The sequence below is a fragment of the Vicugna pacos genome, chromosome 13 (assembly GCF_048564905.1).
Source record: "Vicugna pacos chromosome 13, VicPac4, whole genome shotgun sequence".
NCBI lineage: Eukaryota > Metazoa > Chordata > Mammalia > Artiodactyla > Camelidae > Vicugna > Vicugna pacos.
The window spans coordinates 22,901,077-22,921,657 of record NC_132999.1 but is presented as its reverse complement, the minus strand read 5'-3'; the positions used below and the strand labels follow the sequence as shown (position 1 = coordinate 22,921,657).

Below are 20,581 nucleotides of genomic sequence, written 5' to 3'. Positions count from 1 at the left end.
TATCTCTGTATCTGACATGCCCAAGGGGTTTGCAATATCTCTACTTCCTATAGCCTAAGAGGGAGGGGACTTTAAATGATCTAATGTTGTGATAAACACAAACTTGGTGGGAAACTGGTACTTGGAAGGCATAACCTATTTTTCCAAAATTAGATTGTTAAGGGCTGAAGCCTCTTCCATTTACTTCCCCAGAGCCTGGGCTAGATCAAGGACATGAAAATCATATAGAATGACCAGGGCCTGCAGTTTCTGGGCAGACTGCTGTTCACTTAAACACTTACTGTAGCAGTCCCTGTGTTATTGACCCTCCCGAGTTAGTCCCCAACAAGGGTACCCCTGCCCAGTGTGGTTTATGCCAATAGAACGGGACCGGGTTCAGTTCAGAAGCAAAGGAAAGTTCTATTTTTGTTTTCTCCTTTTTCAGTTTTATTAGGTAGAATTATTACCAAAGTTCTATTCTTTGATCAGAGAATGGAGAGGAGTGAGCATGCTCTCTTCATGGGCGGGCTGCTTTATGGGGATCTCCTGTGGGGGAGGGGGCGGAGCTCTCGCAGGGCTGGGCATGCGCAGATGAGCTGCTCCGCCCCAAGTCTCAGTCCCGGCGCAGCGTCTCTGCACACGGCCCGCTGCCGCCGGCGCCATCTTGGACGGACTGCGTGGGTCCGGCTTCTGCTTGTGGGCCTGAGCTGAGCTGAGCTGTCGGGGCGCAGCCCTCTCCTGCGGGGAGCTCCGGTTTGAAGTGCCATGTGCAAGGTCTCCCCGTGCAGTGTCCTGTGAGCAAGTGACACCCGACGAAGCACAAAGGAAAAGAAAGGTCAGACTTTATTTTCCATATTCTATTTTTATTCCCTGGGAATTGTTAATGGGCTTTGCCGGTACACCTGACGTTGATTTCGGTGTGTGTGTGGATTCAGAGCTACCCTATGAAGCTTGCGCTACAAAAAGCGCTGTTGGTAATGCCCGTGAGCGTGAAGTGTCCGCTTTGTGTTCTCGGCTTGAAATGCGTTTCGCCACATCCAAATCCGCAAAAACCTAGTTAATTCTCACCCACCTTTTAAGACCTGTTTTTTTGCTCTGGAAAAACCATCCCGGAGCCAGCTGAGCAAATTCTTCACTCTGCTTGTTGGAAGGCTACTCGCGGTGGTACTTACTCTGATTGCAGGACAGCGTTTGTTTCTACACTGGTCTTCCTGACTAGACAGCTCTTTCTAGTTCAGTGCCATTCCTGGTTCTTCTATGATAACCCACTACCCAGTACTGGGGTTGATTTCGAGAAAATATTTTATAAATAATTGGATAAATAATTATTTACAAGGCTTTGGAAAAAAACAAAAGCAGAAAATACTTAAAGGACTTTGGGGAAGAGAAAGGAAATTTACCCAACATTTATTGAGAGCCTAGTATATGCCACTTAACAATAGAATTTATTTGTTCCTCACAGCACCCTTTAGAAAAAAAGTATGATTGTCCTCATTGTCCTAACAACTGAAAGTGTAATAAATATATTAAAGTTATACAAGCAAGAATTGGTGAATTCAGATTTGATTGAAATCTGTGTGATTCCATAACTGGAAGTCTTTCATGCTATTCTTTTCTACTTCTCAGTGAGGCCCGCACTCATAATTTGTGCTCTCAGTGAACAGGATTCCTGGACATCTGATTTATTTTACTCGATTTTGTCAGAAGCAAATGTTCAGCCACCTCCCAAACATCAGGCCTGCCGCTTCCTAATGACTTTTTGACTTCTTGGCCACTTCTAAGGTCCAATATTGTCATACTATGAAGAGACCAAGAACTTGGTTAGGGTTTGGTTAGCAGTCGGTGAAGGGACTATGCTTACATCACGTAAGTTTTTAAAGCTTTATTGAGGTATAGCTGATATACAGAAAATCCAGACATATTTGAAGTGTATAATTTGGTAAACATACATGAGAAAAATTATAGTTTCCTCTTGCTTATGGGTTGAATGTACAGTAAAATTTTAAAAAGAAGTGGTCCAAAGTGGTCTCATGACTTGCTCCTCCTTTTAGGGGAAAACATTCACTCTTTTACTATTAAGTGTGATGGTAGTGTTACCGGGAAAAGGGAGATAAGAATTACCTCAGTTCTTAGTCACCTGAAAAAAAATATTTTTAACAAGAGACAGAAAGTGTGATATAAGCAAGATTTTTATGAGTGAAGTGAGAAAAAAAGTGAAAGGACACTCCTGAGATTTAGGAGCGGGCCAATCCAAGAGAAGAAAAATGGTGCAGTTCCTTTGTTTTTCCTATTTTTACACCCTGGTTTTGTGATTGACTGATTGATTGATTGATTAATTGACTGATTGACAACTCAGGTTCCCTGCGTTCTGGCTAATTGACAGCTCAGGTTCCTTGTGTTCTGGGTTGTTCCTTTCCCCATCCCCTGCCCCTGCCCAGTGCTCATTTCTATCTAAACTACCTAACAGTAGCTTTACCGTTTTTGTAGGTATGGTTCATTAAATTGAAGATGTTCCCTTCTGTGACTGCATAAGAGGTTTTTTTGTTTGTATTTTCGTCTTTTTTTTTTTTAAATCTAAAACAGGATTGGATGTTGGATATCATCATATGATTTTTCTGAATCTACTGAGATGATTATATGTTTTCCTTTTTAATCTGTTAGTCTAATGGTAAATTACCCTCAAGATTTTTTAAAATAAATTTTAGATTCTATAGATCTGTGATTATAAGTTATTTAAATGCTTGGATCTATCTTATCAAAATTCTAGTATTGTTTTGGACATCATAAATCTAAAGGCTAATAAATAAAGATGATGTTAATATATTTCTTACATAGTGTAGCAAAGCCATGCTTATTAGAAATGAAGCTGGAGTTCTTTTCATCACGTGGACTTTGACATTTATTCATTTTTAAAATTTTGCATAAAATAGGATTACTCCTGACTATACAATCCCATAGGTTTTGATAAATAATCAGAGTTATGGAGCCACTTCTAAAATCATGATACAGATTCATTTCTCTCTTAATGCCAAAGTTCCCTCATGTAGTTTCTTTCTGGGCAAGCACAGAACCTCTTCCCAACCTTGAAAACCATTGATTTGTTCTCAATTTTTATAGTTTCACCTTTTCCTGACTATTTTTATTGCGTGGATTCACACAGTGTGCAGTCCTTGGGAAGGGGCTTCTTTTGTCTAGTAAAATGCGTTTAAGATTTGTTGACGATGTTCTGTGTATCAGTAGCTTGGGAGCACGTTTTCCTGCCAGTTTCTGAAAGGAAATGAAAATAAGCAGTTGGGAATGTGGTATATTTATCAAAAGAAAATGGAATCACATACCTAAAGTGGTAAAGCGGGGGAGGCTACCGTTTGCTTTGCTGTAGTGCAAAAGTCACATTTTTCAATGTGTAAAAAACAAAGCAAAGGAAAACTGAACTCTTTGGGCCGACTGGTGATGATATCCTCTGAGCACACAAATGGGAGGGCCCTTGTAGGAGGCCCAAGTCCCTGCTATCGTTTCTGTGCATGTTCTGCAGTCAGTCTCTATTTTGCTTATTTAGTAGCAATTCATTGAATTCTTGCTTGATGAACTGGGCTGGATTGGATAGCACCGTTGTATGTGTAGCCTGTATGGTACTGAGAGTGAAATAGTTAGATAGAGATGGGCAGGTGAGGTCGGATTTAGTGAATGGACTTCTGTTTTTCTTCCCAATGAGGGATGCATTTTCAGCGCAGGCCCCCACTGGTCAGATCCTTTGACAGAATAGGCAGTGTGGGATGAGAGCCGCAGGAGGCCCAGGAGAAGAGTTTAAACAATGACAGGAATAATGGTAGATGTAGTAGATCTCATTTGCTTAGCCATTTCTAAAGGTTTTCTCTGACCCTTTGGGAAGTTGAACGGGACATAAATATCAGGTTCCCATTGTACAGTATGTACAGTCCACTACAAACTGTGCTTTTGTTAACTGTATTACAAGCTGTGTATTCTTAGTCCAAAGTAGATTCAGCTCTCAACTGATGCTTTGGCTATCTCTGCAAGGCCTAGCATTAAAACAAAACAAAACAAAAAACAAAAAACAAATAAAAAACCAAACCAAACCAAAACAAAACAAAAACTGAACAGATCAAAACAAACAAACAAAACCCTCTCTGGATATTTCTGAAGACTGGCAGGTGCATCCCAGTACAAGCCGTATCTGACCTGCACCGAGGCAGGCTTCAGAGCAGGGTAGCTGGTGTTGGTGGGGAGCAGTGGTGAGCTCTGGAGTGGGTTGGGAGATTGACATTGACACTTTGTAGGGTATCTTGGAAAGTAATATTCCCTCCCTCTAGACAGCAGGGAACAAATTACTAGGCAGAAGAAGTCCAAACTTCCAACAAAAGCTGTCAGGCACTCATTCACAGCAAATGTCAGACTCTAGACACCAACTGCCAGTGTGTTAGAAAACGCTGATTAGGGATTACTGAAGCTGCCTATAAACTTGCTATTACCTTTATGTAAGGAAAGTCTGAACTGAGTTGATTCTACTTCCACCAGCAGTTTATGTTTTTCTTATAGGTTGCAAATATGTGACTGTTAGCATTTATAAAACATAGCTGAGAGATGTATTTATAATAAATGCATATGAAAAAGGGAAACATATTGAATAAATATAAGCATCAACATTAGATCATATATGCATGATTAATTTTGGAATTGACTTGTGTGATGTACATAAGAATTAAACACCTCTAAACTGGGTAAGTTTCATGAGGGTAGAATGTTAATTCTGTTTTGTTAATGGATGTACACTAAGCCCCCAGAACAGTTCGACAGTGTTGAATTGAAGTAGAGTTCAGAAAGTAAAATAAAAATATTTGTAAACCAGAGGGCTTATATAATTGCTGTGGTTGGACAAGAAATTTGACGCTTAAGTGAATATGAAATTACACTTGGTTACAAAGCTTACATTGTAAAAGAGGAGAAAGGACACCAATCCATTAAGGGGAAATTAAGTTCTTCTAGGGCTAAACTTTATAAGAACTTCCCAAAGTAGAGATTCACAAGAATCAGCAGTGAGTTTTTCAGGTGATTTTTCATGGTAATTGTCAGTGACAGTTGAGAGCATGAGAGCTGATTTTTAACATATCAAAGATAATTGCGAATGGGTGGTAAAAACAAACAAACTTCAGTTAAGGAAAGTTGGGAGACCAGAGAGGGAAGCTCTCATACCCTGTGACAGTAAGCAGAGCCCAAAAGGAAAAAGAAAGACTTCCTCTTCTTTCCTGGTAAGAGACTGTCAGAAGTCAGGCAATGAAATGCTGATATGGGCTCTTTGCTTACGGTAACCCTCCCAACCTTTTCCCCTCTATAAATGATTTTTTTCTCTCCACTTTTCCTGGGGACTTGCCCATGGCTCATCATGGTTTCAGACCCCAAATAGCAATTCTTTGCTGATCCTGAGAGATCGTTGGCTGTCAATCTGTTTTAGGTCAACAGAGCTTAGAGAAGATTCCTTCCTTGTATAAGATGGGAGGAGCTGGAAGGGGCAGCAGGGAGTGATGTGTAAAATTGTAGGCAGGTGAAACTCTACTGCGGCTGAAAGAATTTGTCTCCTCAGAAATAGAAATCGTCTCCCATTTGTCTTCTTAGTCATTTCCTGATCAATCTTGTTTTAATTCTTTACTCACTCAGAATCATTGATTAATCACTTTTTATGCCTCAGTAGCTGTGATCGATGCTGAGGATACAAGATAAATTCAACATAGCCCTGTTCTTGGGTAGTTCTGAATCTGGTGAAAGGGAAAAGCAAGTCCATGGAGAATTGCGATGAGTAAGGTCCCCGCGGTGTGTGTGGGGACACAGAGGAGAGGCATCTAAATTAAGCTGAGTCAAAGTAGGCTTCCCAGAAAAGGAGAACATAGAGCTGATTTTTAAAGATATAGTTGAGTTAACTGGATAAACAAGGGGGAGAAGTCACCCCGTGTGGAGGACTGGCACATGTACTGGGAAATTGCAATGACTGTCTAGGGTGGAGAGCAGTGCTGTAGAAGAAGACATGCTTCTGGGGATTAAAGAGAGAGGAAGGCAGAGGAGTTGGAAGAAAGGTGATGGGGAGCTTTGTGGGTTAAGCTAAGAACGTTGAATTTTATCCTGAAAGCTGTGGACAGTCACTATAGCTGGAAAAGCAAGATCTTGGTGATTGCAAGTCACTCTTAATGATCAGTGATTTTAATCTTGGTCAAAGAGGGATTTTAATGCTGTCCTTTTGGTTCTGAGAGGCAGTTGGTAACAAAGACTCAGGAGATACGAGTTCAGATTTCAACTTTGCAATAATTTTGTGACCTTAAGAAGTCATGTAACCTTTCTGGGCTTCAGTGCCTTCATTATAAACAGAGTTAATGTCTCCTTAAAATCTAGATTTGATGTTGAAATAATGTGAAAAAGCTGTGGTTTTTCACTGGCCCTTCAGTCAGTATTTATTGATCCTGAAGCTCAAGTGTTCTGATTTCTACTTTGAGGTTGTTTTCCCAGAGCCTTTTTGGGAGGGTTGTGTCTATACTGTGGCTCTCTCCCCTGCTCGTTGTATTAATTCATGGCATCCCTGTGCCTTTTGGACTCAAGCTCTAATCATATCCAAACAGATCCTTTAAGCTCAGGCAACTCGGGTCTGTAGAGAGTTCCTGAAAATTCTCAAGAGTAGCGGATCCTGTGAGTTTTTGGTATTAGAGCAAGTGGCAGAAACACGGGGTTCTCATTGAAACCTCTAGATAAGAATATTTCGAAACTTAACATGACCAGGATCTGCCAGTTCATCAGCAGACTGAGGCCTGAAATAACCTGGAACCTGAGCACTGCTCATTAATGACGAAAGTGCTTTGGGAATGGAGGGGGGTGTTGACGGTGACTTAAAGACAGACACAGAAGTGGAAGCATATTTTTGAGATCAATTTTTCTTAAAATCAACCCATCCAAACGAAGTCATTATAAAGCTAACCAAGGATAACAGCTCTATTAATCAAACCTCTTGCCTTCACAGCTGAGTGAAATCTTTTTCTACCCTTTATAACCAAAACTAAGAGGGCAGTTTAATTTCCCAGTTAGAGGCAAGAGAGTCTTTTCTTGACCCCTGCTCTTTGTCTCCACAGAATAGCTCACCCCATTTTAATGGTATGCTTTATTATTCATATTATTTTTTTGAAAATTATTCCCAGAGGAGAAAGAATATAATGAAAAACTATCAGGCTTTTTATTTGAAGAACGAATCAAATTTTAGGAAGACACATCAGTGCACTGTAGGGTTTCTGGACAGGAAGCGAAAATGATCCATTCCTCGCGATGGTTATGCAAGTATTCATTTAGCAGAGAATGAGTTTTCTGGGCTTCATAGGGAGGCTCATAGAAGGAGGTGGAGGACCCTATTGTGTACCACGAGGAGGGATACCAGGCCCATGTTAAGAACATTCCCTTTTGGAAAATTGAAAAATTATCCTGCTAGCTGTGGTATATTAATTCTTCAGTCTCATTCCAGGAAGGAATGAAGTTACTGTGGAAGAGATCTGCCTCAGACAGAATACCTGCATCTCAGCCAAGACAGGCTGATTATGGCTAATGAATTACATGTGACTTACTGTATTTCACAAAGCCCAGAGTATGTAGTAGTATACTCATGAGACCAAGTCAGATTCAGCCACCTACTAGGATCCTACCCATAATGGTAGTGTAGATTTTTTTCTATCTCATATTGCTCTGATTATTTATGTAGCTAAACTGAGCTTTCTGGAGATACATCTTCAGGACTTGGGGTACTCTAAGGCATTATTTATTCTAGGGCCTTCATGTTATAACTGAAGAATCAGAGGTGTCTGATTTTCTGAAAGTCATAGAGGTGGTTAGGGCCAGCAATAGACCAAGAGACCAGGTCTTTCAAATTGTAGTATCAGCCTCTTTCTTACATTGTATTCTTGAGAAATTCCTTAACTAGTCTAGCCTTATTAAGAGCATATTGAGGAATAGGGTAGAAAAGTCATCTAATACTTGTTGAGCAGTTAATAGACATTTAGAGTGGTGGCTGAGGGCTCTTAAATTTAATATCTCATTTAATCTGCACTAATCCTTTGAGGTCAGTATTATGCTTACTCTGCAGATACAGAAACTGAGGCTCAGAGAAGTTGATGTGGTCAAGGTACCAAAGTTAGGACATTGGAACTGGAACTAGCTGCAAGATCAGTTAGGCCCCAACTTGTCACAAACTACCACTTAACACTTAGGCAGTGTGAATTTATGAAATCATAAATTCTGAGTTCATAGTGAAATTAGAAGTAACCAACTTCCATCTTCAATTTAAGACAAGATTTACAGAATCCCTGACAGATAGATGTTCACCAGTTTCTACACTGGCATCTCCAGTCATGAAGAACTCACTCTCTCACAAGATATTTAACCCTTGTCGATACATGATGTATAACACTGCCCGTATTTGATTTCTTAGTTTATCCTTATCATTCATATCCCCTAGATCGTACTCTGGTATTCCATTCTGCACGATGTGCCCAATATTAATTTAAAATATTGAGTATCTATTACATACCAGGCACTATATTCTGAGAATATAATGATAAATAAAGCAAACAACATCCCTGTCTTCATGAATTTTGCATTGTTTAAGCAAGGATTAAATTTGAGTAACTGGAAGTGGAGAGCATTAATAACAGAGCACATAGAATTTTTAAAAACAGACAACCCAGGCTCTAAAATGTGGCTTACTCAAACCTATAATAAAATGTTTATGTAGAAGGCAGCTGACTTGCCTTTAAGGATCACTTAGAAAATGAGATATGGGGAGAATTTTTCCTCTGAGAAAGCAATGAAAAAATTTGCTTAGAGCATCTAAATGGCTCCTCAGAGATCCGGCTGAGTTATGGTCGGTGATATAAAGGGATCCCTGACAAATAGGGCTATATGTTTAGCTGAAGGCAAGTTGTGCTAGATACTAGGCTTGCCATTGTGCAAATCCTGACTCCAGAACATAGTATGCACAGGACCATGTTCTGGTCCTGAAGCAGCATCTGATTAAACTGATTCTCAGAGAACTCAGCAGGAAGATCCACTTCTATCACAATAGGAAGCAGGCCTGGGGAGGGCTTGAACAGAGGCTGCTGGGAAAATACCTTTCCCAGGGCAAGAATAAACAATCTCTAAGCGCCTATTGTAAGCCAGGACCTTTATGTAGTTAGGTAATCCTCACAGCAGTTCTCTGAAAGAAGACTGTTTATTATCCCTATATTAGATGAAGTAGACCAAGTCTCTCGGAGGCCAACTTACAAGCAGAGGAGTTGAAATTCCCACCCATGTATATTTGACTTCTAATTCTATGCATTTTCCCTTACATCATGCTGTTTGCTTCACATTTCTGTGAAGGAAACTGGAAGATTCCTTGAAACTCTTGAGTAGAGATTCAAGAAAAATCAGGTTGAAGCTAGAGAAACTTAAGTTTCAGGGCCCTTCATTTGGTTAGGACCCATTCAGGGTCTTGAGGGGCCTAAGCAGTTAGGTCATATATTTTTGTAAACTTTGCAACACTGACATATTTGTATATTTTTTTCCTTAAAGAGTCCTTCGAAGTTGTAAAAGTCTTTGCTAAAGCCCTACTTAGAGAACAGTCATTCATTCAACAAATATATCTCAAATACCTAATACATGCTAGGCAGTGTGCTAAGTGCCAGGGATCCAGCAATGAATAATTCAGAACAGAGATCCCCGTTCTCATGAAACTGATAGCCTAGAGGTCTTGTGCATTGTCGGGGTCCTGTCAAGAAAGGCATGGCACACATTAACTGGATAATTTGAAGAAAATATTAAAAAAAAAGGGACTACTTACCAAGAATTGGTTGAGTGTAGGTAAATTGGGAAGAATAGTGCAGTGTTCTCTGGTTTGTTACAGGAAAGCAGTAGCTTGATAGGCAAGGCAAGGGAATGATTAGTAACTAGTGACAAGACATAACTGTGTGAAGAGAACTGCCTTACAGGGGATGAGCCCTTTGGTTGATAGAGACTAACTGATCATAATGGGAGGGAGCAGGGCAATAAACAGCTTTTTTTGCTGTTGCCCTCTGACTTCTTGCTGATATTATCCATGGATCAAACCCAGTTGGAAGTTAGAAAGCAGGTTAGTCCATTAATATATTCATACAGATCAGCCTCCTGGATCACATGGTGCAGAAATGTAGAGAGTGGATCTGGAGGAGAAACAGACGATACCCCATACATCATGTATGTTCAAGCCGTAGAGCTCTGGTGAGGATATGGTCTGGAGGAAAGGGTTACATCAAGTGGAATACCAGTTCTCTAGTACTGATATTGTTTAGGAAAATAATATAATACTACTAATAAAAACAAGAGAATGTATTTATTGAATGCATACTTAGTTGTAGACGTTGAGTTGAGAGTTTGCAGCGTCTGATATCACGTAAGTTCTCTCCTTTAAACAATCATATAAAGGATTCTAGAAGTTGGTCTTGCCAACTTTAAAGCATTTTTCATCAATATAAGGAGAGTTAAACTCCATGAGAGACTCTTTCATATCTCTATGCTTTATATCTTAAGGTCTGTGGAACAAAAAAGAAAAACCATTGACTAACTGTATATATGAAGAATTCACATTCAATCAGCCATAGTGAGGATAATAAAAGTTTGAGAATCACTAATTACTGAATCAAAATGGACACTCTTTTGCAAATGCCTCAGTTACCATCTAATTCTCTCTGATTGGGCACTCAGTAAAGGTACATTGGACCTAGGAGGCAGAATATGGAAGACACAAGGTGTTAAATAGCTCCATTTCCTTCCTAAAATAGTCTTAAGCAGAAAGGCTATTCCCAAAGAGAACCAAAAGAGACTGACCTATTTATAAGAATAAATTGATTTGTCCACCTGAGAGACATGTTTCAAATCACTCAGGTCACTGAGATTGGGTATGCAAATGAGCTCTTTCAGAGTTCCCAAAATTACCCAAAGTAAACTTGGAAAAGTTCAAAGATTTCAACAAAGTTAACAATTACTTTCTCCACATCCGTGACATCAGACATACATTAACCATACTTAATATCCAGAGTCTAATCTTTATTGGAGTAAATGAAGTGCCTAAAAGTATCAAGGAAATCTATACCCCAAATTATGCTTTGAATTAAAGAACAATTAAGCTGTAAATTGTTCTTACAAATTATGCATTGAATGCCTTCATTTGATAGATGAGAAAATTGTGACCTAGAAAAGGAAAATGACTTGTTCAAGGTTACAACGTGAGTTAGTGGCAGAGCTGTGATCAGTATAGCCTTTGTGTCTGGTCTCCAGGCCTGTAGCCCTTATAGTTGCATCATACTGGCTCTCAGAGACAGACAGGGAGATCAGCAGTCTGAGGTTATCCACTCAGTAATGGGAGAAAGAATATTTATCACTTCTCTGATAACATAGAGGGAAACATCTGGTGTTAAAGAAATCAGTTGGAGAAAAAGTATGGAAGAAGGGAAACCTCCTAAAATGCTCTCATCTACCTACGCTAAAAAGAGGAGGGTTTAACTTATGCATCTTCTTTGACATCACCAGGTTGTTAGCTTCATGGAATATGGGCATTATATTCATTTCTGAGACTTTATATAATTTGGGCAAATTATCTTATCTCTAAGATATGTTAAGAAGTTTATTCAGCATATCATACTTTACAACACTAGATTAAATGAGAAATGAATAAATGGAGGCTAAGCTCTGATAGTTGCTGGACAACTTCATTCTTCAAGAGTCATTCAAGTAACCCATATGATTGATGTTTTAGTCTTCTTGAGCAGACATGGAAAACTTGAAAGATTTTTGTGTTCAGCCTCCTTGCTTTCACAAGTATCCACTATGTAAATTTAGCTTTGAATAGACTAAAACAAAATTCATCTGTGCCTCCTTTTGAACCACCATCTTTCCATTTAACTGGGTCTGGTCCCACTGAGTTTGCCTGAGCTATGATCCGTTCACAGTTTCCAACAAGCCTTTGGCTCTACTAGCTGTTATCTGCTTAGCATCAGTTGCCACCTGAGGTACAAGTGTTATGGACATTTTGTCTGATGTCACCAGGGATGAAAAGTACTTAATTCCATTCATGGGTGTTAGTATCTTGTTTCTCTTTATATCTTTGTTGTTTTTATTGACCAGGGAGTCATTTTCTATTCCTGCACTTCTCTGACCATTTATTCTTCCAACAGTCAACACTCCCAATGTATTTTCAGTTGGTTGATTTTGACAAAGTCAACTTACACTAAAAATGTTGAGTCTTGAAACAGGTTAAATGGGGCCAGAATGCTTCTGCCAGGTTGGAGAATTGGTGAGCAACCCTTCTACTTTAGGTTGTTACTCTCTTTATCCTTCTGACTGAACTTTAGTAACTTTTGGAAATACTGTGGGATAATTAGGCAGTTTCTCAAGTATCTTATAGAGTGACATTTCTGTATTATTGTGAGGGAGATAAATAACACCCTTAGAACACTTTGAGCCCATGTCAGTTATCTGTCCATTTCCATTTCTGTCCATGACGTAGAGAACTGTACATGAATCCATGCTCTGGGCTACAGAACATGATGAGTATCAAAGCTCAGGCTTATTTCCCTATGGCTATTAACCGTGGATTGAAGCATATCAAATAAGGCACAGGCAGGAAAAAAGTTGCTTTCAATAGAGAAATTTGGCCAATAGCAGGTAACTGATGAGTGCAGTGCGAGTGATGTGTCAAATAAGGCTACAAAAAGGCAATCTGGTATTTGTCTTTTATACATTTAGAATGAAAATAAGTATCCCCTGGAAATCTATGAACATTGACATGATATACCATCTTGAATCCTTTGAAGATGCCCAAGTTACCCTAGATGACCATAAACGTTCAACTACGCCCAACCCATGTATTAAATTCAGAACATTCTGAAGCTTTGCCATAGGTTTACACGATTTTCGATATTATATTCATTGCATGAAGGAAAAGCTATGAAGAATATTGGAGATACCTACTCAAATACAGTTTAATAAATGTAATTTGTACTTGAAACAGAATCAAAACTTAAAATGATGTGAGCCAAGCACAATGAAAAATGACAGATGGAAAAGTATATCAGACATTTTTGAATCGATTGATTAATTGACTTACTGCATCATCCAATAAATACTAACTGAATACTCACCAAGTTTGGTATACTACATCCACTGGTGACTAAAACATATGGTCCATACTCTTACAGAATATACAATCCACTAGTCTTTGGATAGTAGTTGTAACAACAGTATGAAAGTACATATCCATGAGGGAACTATATGCTTTTTGACCACACATTTATGTAAAAATAAAATAATCTTAGTATGAGCCCAGAGGTCACTCTAGAGTGGGTACTCCCTAAGTTGTCCCTTTGCCACTGTTTTACAACAAATGCTTACCTTGTTTTAAAGATAAAAAATATACACCAAATATATAAATACATTTTCATTTTTGTATGTTGATTTTCATTGCTATTTCATTGCAGAAGAAGAAGAAATTTATTTTAGGGTAGAATTATATAAAATACATTGAAATTTTTATTTCTTGATTTTTCCAATAATAATGGATATCTAAACACATTTTCATATCAATCAAAAGAAAATTCCCAAGATTCTCTATGAATATCTGGTTCTATTGGTTCTTTCTTCCTCAGTCTTCTCCATATGATATTAACTACCTCTTATGTAAGAGTCAGCTTGATATGTCTATTTTATTTTATGAACTCTTACTGTTATATATATGGCTCCCAAACATTTGGTTACTTTTAATGTTAGATATTTTTGCAAACAGAATGCTGTGGCTCATATTTGCTATAGAAGTTGATCTAGTGCAATGGGTCAGACCAAGAGCAGTGACAAATGAGAGATAGAAGGTAGCTAGTCAGATAATTCCACCTCATTCATCCTTTGGGGGATTTCTCTGAGGTGAAAAATTTCTTTGTAAACTCTCCAGAGAAGTCCTGCAGGTCAAGCAAACATATCTGACAACAAGCTACAGTAAGTCTTTAGGCTTATTGAGAGAAAGTAGGCAGTGTCATAAAAATGCATTGCATTGCTTCTCCTATTTCCTTGCTTTGTTTTTCTTTTTTCTTCTCACCTTTATTTCTCTAGGCTTGCTTCTTCTAAATAAAGTATTATCTCTTCAGTCCTTGCCTCAGGCATTGCTTTATAGAGACTTGTCTAAAACCAGAAATGATTTTAGAAAACTAGACTTTAAAATTGTATTGCCCATTTGTATGTAAGCAATTAGACCCATTGCTGGTAATAAGATGTTATGCATTGCTATCACTTGAGTTTTTACCTGTGGAAAATTGGGGAAGTGCATTTGGAGGGCAAAGCATTGGGAGACCAAAAGTTGTAGCCCTTAATTGATATGGGAACAATGTTGTTGTTCTCTTTTAAAAAAGGTAGCAAAATAGGATGGCTGTAAAGTAGAGGCCGTAATTTAAAAAAAACAAACAAACAAACAAAAGGAGAAACAATTTCAACGTAAGGAAAAATATGAAAACTAGAAGGTTTCTATCAAAGCTTTTAAACAATCAGTCTTCTCTCCTACAGTCTTAGGGTTCAATCGTGATGAAAATCAGACCCAGGAACTGGTTATAAGGGTTACTGAGCTACAAAAGGGATAGGTGTATAGTCTCAGAAGGTGTCCTATGCCAAAGCCAGGGCCTTGATAGTATAAGAGTAGAAGCATGAGACCTGGGGTGGTAGCATTTGAGTAAACAAATCTCGCAAAATTCTCTTGGCCAGTAAAAGCAGCACCTTTATCTTTTCCAGAGGAGACTAGCCTCCCTTTTCCTGAAGACCTTGCAATTATTTCATCTGGAGCAGGTACCTTATGAAGTGACTGTCTTAAAACTCACCTGTACCACTTCTCATTACCTCTTGGCTAATAATCAGAGTGAGGACTCAGCACAGCCCTGATGGAAGAGTACAAGCCTAGCTCTGAAAAGAAAAATTCTTAAGCCAAAGCAATTCCAGGATTTGTCTAATGTATATCAGGAATAACAAGGGGCAGTGATTTGCTGGAATGTACAGCTCTCTATGTCTCGCATTTAATGCCACCAGACAGCATCCAGCACAGGAAGACAGAATGATCTGTGCTGAGGATGTCAGCTAGATTCTTTCCTCAGTATCCCAGTGCTTGTGCAATTAATAGATAGACCACAGTGGCAGATTTGCAGGTTATGTTTGGGCTCAACAACATAAACTCTCCCTCACCAAGACTGATCTAATTATCATCCCTGCTAAATGCAAATCTGCTCGAAGCAAATACCAAGAAACTATTCCTCAGAGAGACCAGGCGGCTACATGATAGCAGAACATCATATCAAAAGCCTTCTACTTTGGAGGAAGAAATCATTTATGGTTGACTGGAATTGACACTCCAGATAGTGGTTTGACCTTCCTTCCTGTAGAGCTGTTCCCATCAGTGCCTTCTGACAGCTTATAAAAAGTCTTATCCATTGGTGTGAGTCCAACACAACATTGCTTCTGATGAAGGGACCCATTCTGTAGCAAAGGAAGTGTGACAGTGGGCTCGTGATTATGGATTTATGGTCTTACTATGTACCCTATGACGTAGCAACAGCCAGCCTGGTAAAAGAGTGAACACTCAGCTAAGACACTGGCAGTGGGAAAAGGCTTGCAGGGTGGGATACTTTTCTTCAAGATGTATCATATACCTTGAACTCAAAGTATTTTATCCTGTTTAACTAAACTACATGGCTCTGAAAAATGAGTGAAAGTGGCCACCCCAACTCTCGTGTTCCGTGATCCACCCGTGGAACTGGGGCTTCCACTCCCTTAACCTCAGCCTCTACCAGGTTACAGAACCTAGTTCTGTGGTGGGGGCCAACTCTCTCCCAGGGAATAAAGTAGGGTTCTACTAAACTGGGTATTGTAACTACCACTGAATCACTCTGGACTCCTCACTTGTTAATAGACCAGTAGGTTAAGGAGGGCATTACTGTACAGGCTACAGGTAATTAACATGTCTGTCACTACTAGGAGAAAGGGTGACTGCTACACTAAGCAGGCAGGTCTGGAGTTGAGAGGAATCACTGGAGTAGCTCTTCATATTTCCATGACTGGTAATGACAATGGTCAACTATAGCAAGCATGCTTGAATAAGAACAGAGTACTTAGTTATTGTCTCTTAGGTGTTAAAGTCTGGGTTACCCCACTAAGCAAATAATCTAGACCAGCTAACATGTTAGATGAAGGTGAGGGGAATTTAGGCTGGACAGATGATAAAGGAGCTGCATATCGAATTTGCCCTCTAGACAAACTACAGCCGTAGGGCTGTATCTTGTTTCACAGGCTCTCTTGCTTTGGTGTTCCAGGGTATCACAACCGGCCTCCACATTGAATGTGAATTACTGGGCTTTCAGAGGAGGAGTGAGAACACTTTCATTAAAAAAACAAACAAAAACAAAACAAAACATGTGTATGACAGTCCTGGAGCTTCTTAGGACAGGAGAGGACAAATGGATCTGAGTGATGCAAGAGGTTGTTAGTACTCAGATTAAATTTTCCTTTGGAGCTTAGTGTTTTTCTGGATACATTCACCAGTCCCATTTGAACTTTGTTAATCCATTCCTGTGGTTTTGTTGCTTTCACCAGATCCTTGTGAATCCACCCCAGATGCTCCCAGCAAGCTCACACTGTAACTGGCTACAAGCAGGGACAGAACCTAAGTCTCTCTGGTTTGTTCACACTAATAATCAGTACCCTAACTCAAGTCACTAACTCATAAATATATAACCTTGGTCTTGAGGAAACAAACTAAAACAGTGCACAAGGAATAATAACAGAACACTGATTTGGCTGGTGGTGCATCACTAGACATTTTATTAATCAATTACTAAGTGTCAGACACTGAATTATGCATACATATACAGTAAGGCATAGATTCCTCACTTAAGAAGGTAATAGTTTTATAAAAATGATGAGAAAAATAATGGCCATATAAGCAAAACAAATTCACAGCCTCTAACAGAGCAGAGAACAAAGCAACTTTGGGATTTCTCAGGGTCTCAGGAAAGGCCACAGAGGAGAGCTGTTTGCAAAACCAGCAGCTGTACATTTTCATTTCTTTGTTGGAGGTTTGAGAGATGACATGGAAATCCTAGGATAGACAGAAAGTTCCTACTGGTTTAAGTGTTCCATTAGAACATGCTGTTATACTTCGGAGTGTTATGGGATCCTTCTGTTCCTTCAAGTAAAAACGTCTACTTTGTGCGTGCTCCCATGGGGACATTTATTGAAATCTGAGGCAGATGTGTTGTCTCATCAAGTTGTGTGCTGGGGTGAGCCGGGGAAAGCTGAGTCCAGCGGCTCTCTAGATAGTGGTGAGTTGAAGAGACCTTCACATCCCTAGTTTTGAATCATAATTAGTACCAATTTCTCATAGCCATTTCAGACCATTTCAGATTTCATTGTGTGGTCATCAGCCTGGAGCTTTTCTCCTTGCTAAGCCTGAAGTTTACATGAAACTAAACAAGACAAAAATTATAGGAAGAAGTGTGGTACCGAGTATATTTTTCATAGAGATAAGAAAAATAATTTTGGCTATTTCTTGACATAGTTTTCTAGTTTCTAGTTAGACACTTACGAATGCATTTGAAAGTTTACTTTTATTTCTCTTCAAACTCCTATTTCATCATCATATACATTAGATGATTAACTGTTATTGTTTCAGTCCTAGCCTAGCCAACTCTTTGAGAGAATGAAGGAATCTCATGGAATTGGAGGAGATTAAATTAAGAAAAGATGGAAATCTGCTCCTGGCTGTTTCGGGAAGCTTATGGACTGCAGGAAAGCCATCAGGATATTGGTGCCTGCTTTGAGGCCAGGTGGCTGCCAGTGAAATAGGAGGTCTCATTTCAGGTTTGCAGTGTCTGGTAGGCACAATTCTAATCCTCTTCCCTGTGTAATAGCCCCCCCCTCCTTTGAATGTGGGTAGAATCTGTGGAAATGATGAGATATCCATCCCATGACTATGTTATTGATTGTATGGTAAAAGGAGGTTATCTGGGTGGATCTAATATAATTACATGGACCATTAAAAAGCAGAGTTTTCTGTGGCTGGTATCAGAAGATCTCAGAGAGAGTACAAGTATGAGAGAGAGTCCATGACCTGCTACTGGCTTGAGGGAGCCATGTGATGAGAAGTGTGGTTGGCTTCTCAAGCTAACAGCTAACAAGGAATGGGGACATCAGTCCTACAATCGGAGAGAATTGAATTCTGCTTGTAACAGGAATGAGCTTTAAAGCAGTCCTTGAGATCCAGATGAAAACCCAGATGGCTGATGTCTTAATTTCAGCCTAAGCAGAGAATCCAGCTATACAGTACTAGGTATCTGCCCTACGGAGCTGTGAGAGGATGAGTTGGGTATTTTGTTCAGCTGCTAAATACAATAGGCTTTTTTTTTTTTTTACCAGCAGTAGAAAACTAATACAAGATCCAAGGGTAGAAATAGTTTGAACTTCAGATTTACAGTTAAATATGGGTTCATCCAAAGCATCATTTCTTATATGATTTTGGGCCTAGTTACAGATGTTTGTGTCATCATCTGTAAAAGGGATAGAATAATACCCACCTGACTCCTGGGAGTGTTACCACAATTAAATGAGATACAGCTTGTATGATATCCAGCACACAATAAGTGTTATTTCCCATTCCCCAATAAGACTGACCATGGCAATCCATTCAGGAGAGACAGAAAAAGCCTGTGATAGACTCCTGTGATTTGCAGGAGTTGGAACTATATACATCTTTGAAGGGGAGTAGGATGGAGCTCAAGAAAGTGACATTTAAGTACAAGTGAGGGAAGCACATGATGCTTCTGATAGTTTGGAGCCAGAATAGAACCCAAGGTTCTCAGGTCACTACGAGAGACTTAGTGACTCAAAGCCAGGAGCCACATTCTCACGTATTCTGGTCTAGATACGACTGAAAAATCCATAGACTGGCAGTGGGCCAACCTGTGACCCTAGGAAAAAGTCTTTCCATTCATTTATTTACTCTTTCATTCACCAAATATTGAGAACTTGTACATATGATAATTGTGCAGTGTACATATGAATTATAGCAATGAATGAAACAGATGAAAATTTCTGCCCGTGCAAAGTTACATTTTAATGGAGAGATGCAGGCAGTAGACAATATAGTTTGTCTGATGGTGATGAGCACTGTGGAGAAAAATAAGTCCAAAAAGGTGGATAAGCAGTGTAAGAAAAGAAGCCCCTCGGACCGCAGATTTAAAGAGGGTACTTAATGTATGTCTCACAAAGGAGGAGCCATGAAGCAAAGAGCCAGGGAGTGAGCCAGATGACTATCAGGGAAAAGAGAAATCTGACTCTGCACGAAGGAGGAAGGGGCTGAAGATTGGATGGGCATGTCATGGACTGCTGTGCAGCTTAAGACATTTCTGCAAGGCTGTCAGAGAGTCCTTGAGCCAAAGTCAGGCATCAGAAGAGTCTTACTTAGTGGACTGAATGTGTCTGCTTTAGTGTTCCTGCTATACTCAGCCACTGACTAAGAGTAGAGATTGTGTGAAACATGGCCTTGGTGCAAACATAGAGGTAAATTTCAGAGTATGGCAACTGGAGTCTTGGTCAGTTATACTCTCTCTCTGTAGTTGGAGGTCACCAGATGTATTCTTGCAGTCATCATAAGGATTTTTTTTTTCTTATAAAAGGGGAGAGGGAGATATTGTGATAAATGGAAGAAAATGTGTTCTCTTTATAAGATGGGAAAATGTACATATCTGTATGATTATGAAAATTGATGACATAGGAAATAAAGTGGAGAAGTGCTGGAGCTATGTTCTTGGGTAGGTGACAGGAAACGGGACCGAGTGTAGATGTGGAAGGGTTGAAGCCTATAGGGGACATGGAGAGTTGATGCATCAAAACAAAAGCTGAAGAAGACATAGGTGAATATATTTTCTGATGCCTCTTTTTTCTGAGGGAAATAGCAAGTAAGGTCTTAAGCTGAGAGGAAGCATGAGAGTAGGGATGGCGTTTTGGGGAGAGACTAAAAGGTACGGAATAGTCACAGAGTAGGAGAAAGTGAAATTAGCAGGATTACCAAGCAGTTTTGAAGTCTGCTTGAGTTTAGTGATCATGGATCTAAAATAAGACCATCAGCAGAGTCTTGGCTTTTCTGTAATCAGTTCTGCTGCGAGGATGTTGGAGAGTAGACAGAGAATTACATTTAACTGGGGTTGATATTGAAAGTAAATTTAAAAATTTCCAATTTATATTGTATGGAATTATATTTTTGTGAGTAACTTTTCACTGCATTACATTGGTCAGAAAATATCGTCTGTATAATGACAATTCTTTGAAATATATAATGTATTATATATATAATGTGTAATATATAATATGTAATGATAATTCTTTGAAACTGGCTGAGATTGCTGACGTGGATACAAGACTGATATAGATGATAGATAGATATTAGATCAAGTTTATTAGTTGTGTTGTTCAAATTTTCTATATCTTTTCTGATTTTTCTGCTTAATTTTTCACAGATAATTGTGTTAAA

General features: G+C 39.2%; 1 long non-coding RNA gene across 2 annotated transcripts in view; it reads left to right on the top strand.

Annotated features, from left to right (window-relative positions):
• The first annotated feature begins 639 nt into the window (after positions 1–639).
• LOC140700897 (uncharacterized) overlaps positions 640–20,581 on the top strand; it is a 262,804-nt gene continuing 242,862 nt past the window's right edge. For both annotated transcript variants that reach the window (XR_012079640.1, XR_012079639.1), the window contains exon 1: positions 640–814. This is a non-coding gene — a long non-coding RNA (uncharacterized lncRNA). The remainder of the gene's footprint in view (positions 815–20,581) is intronic.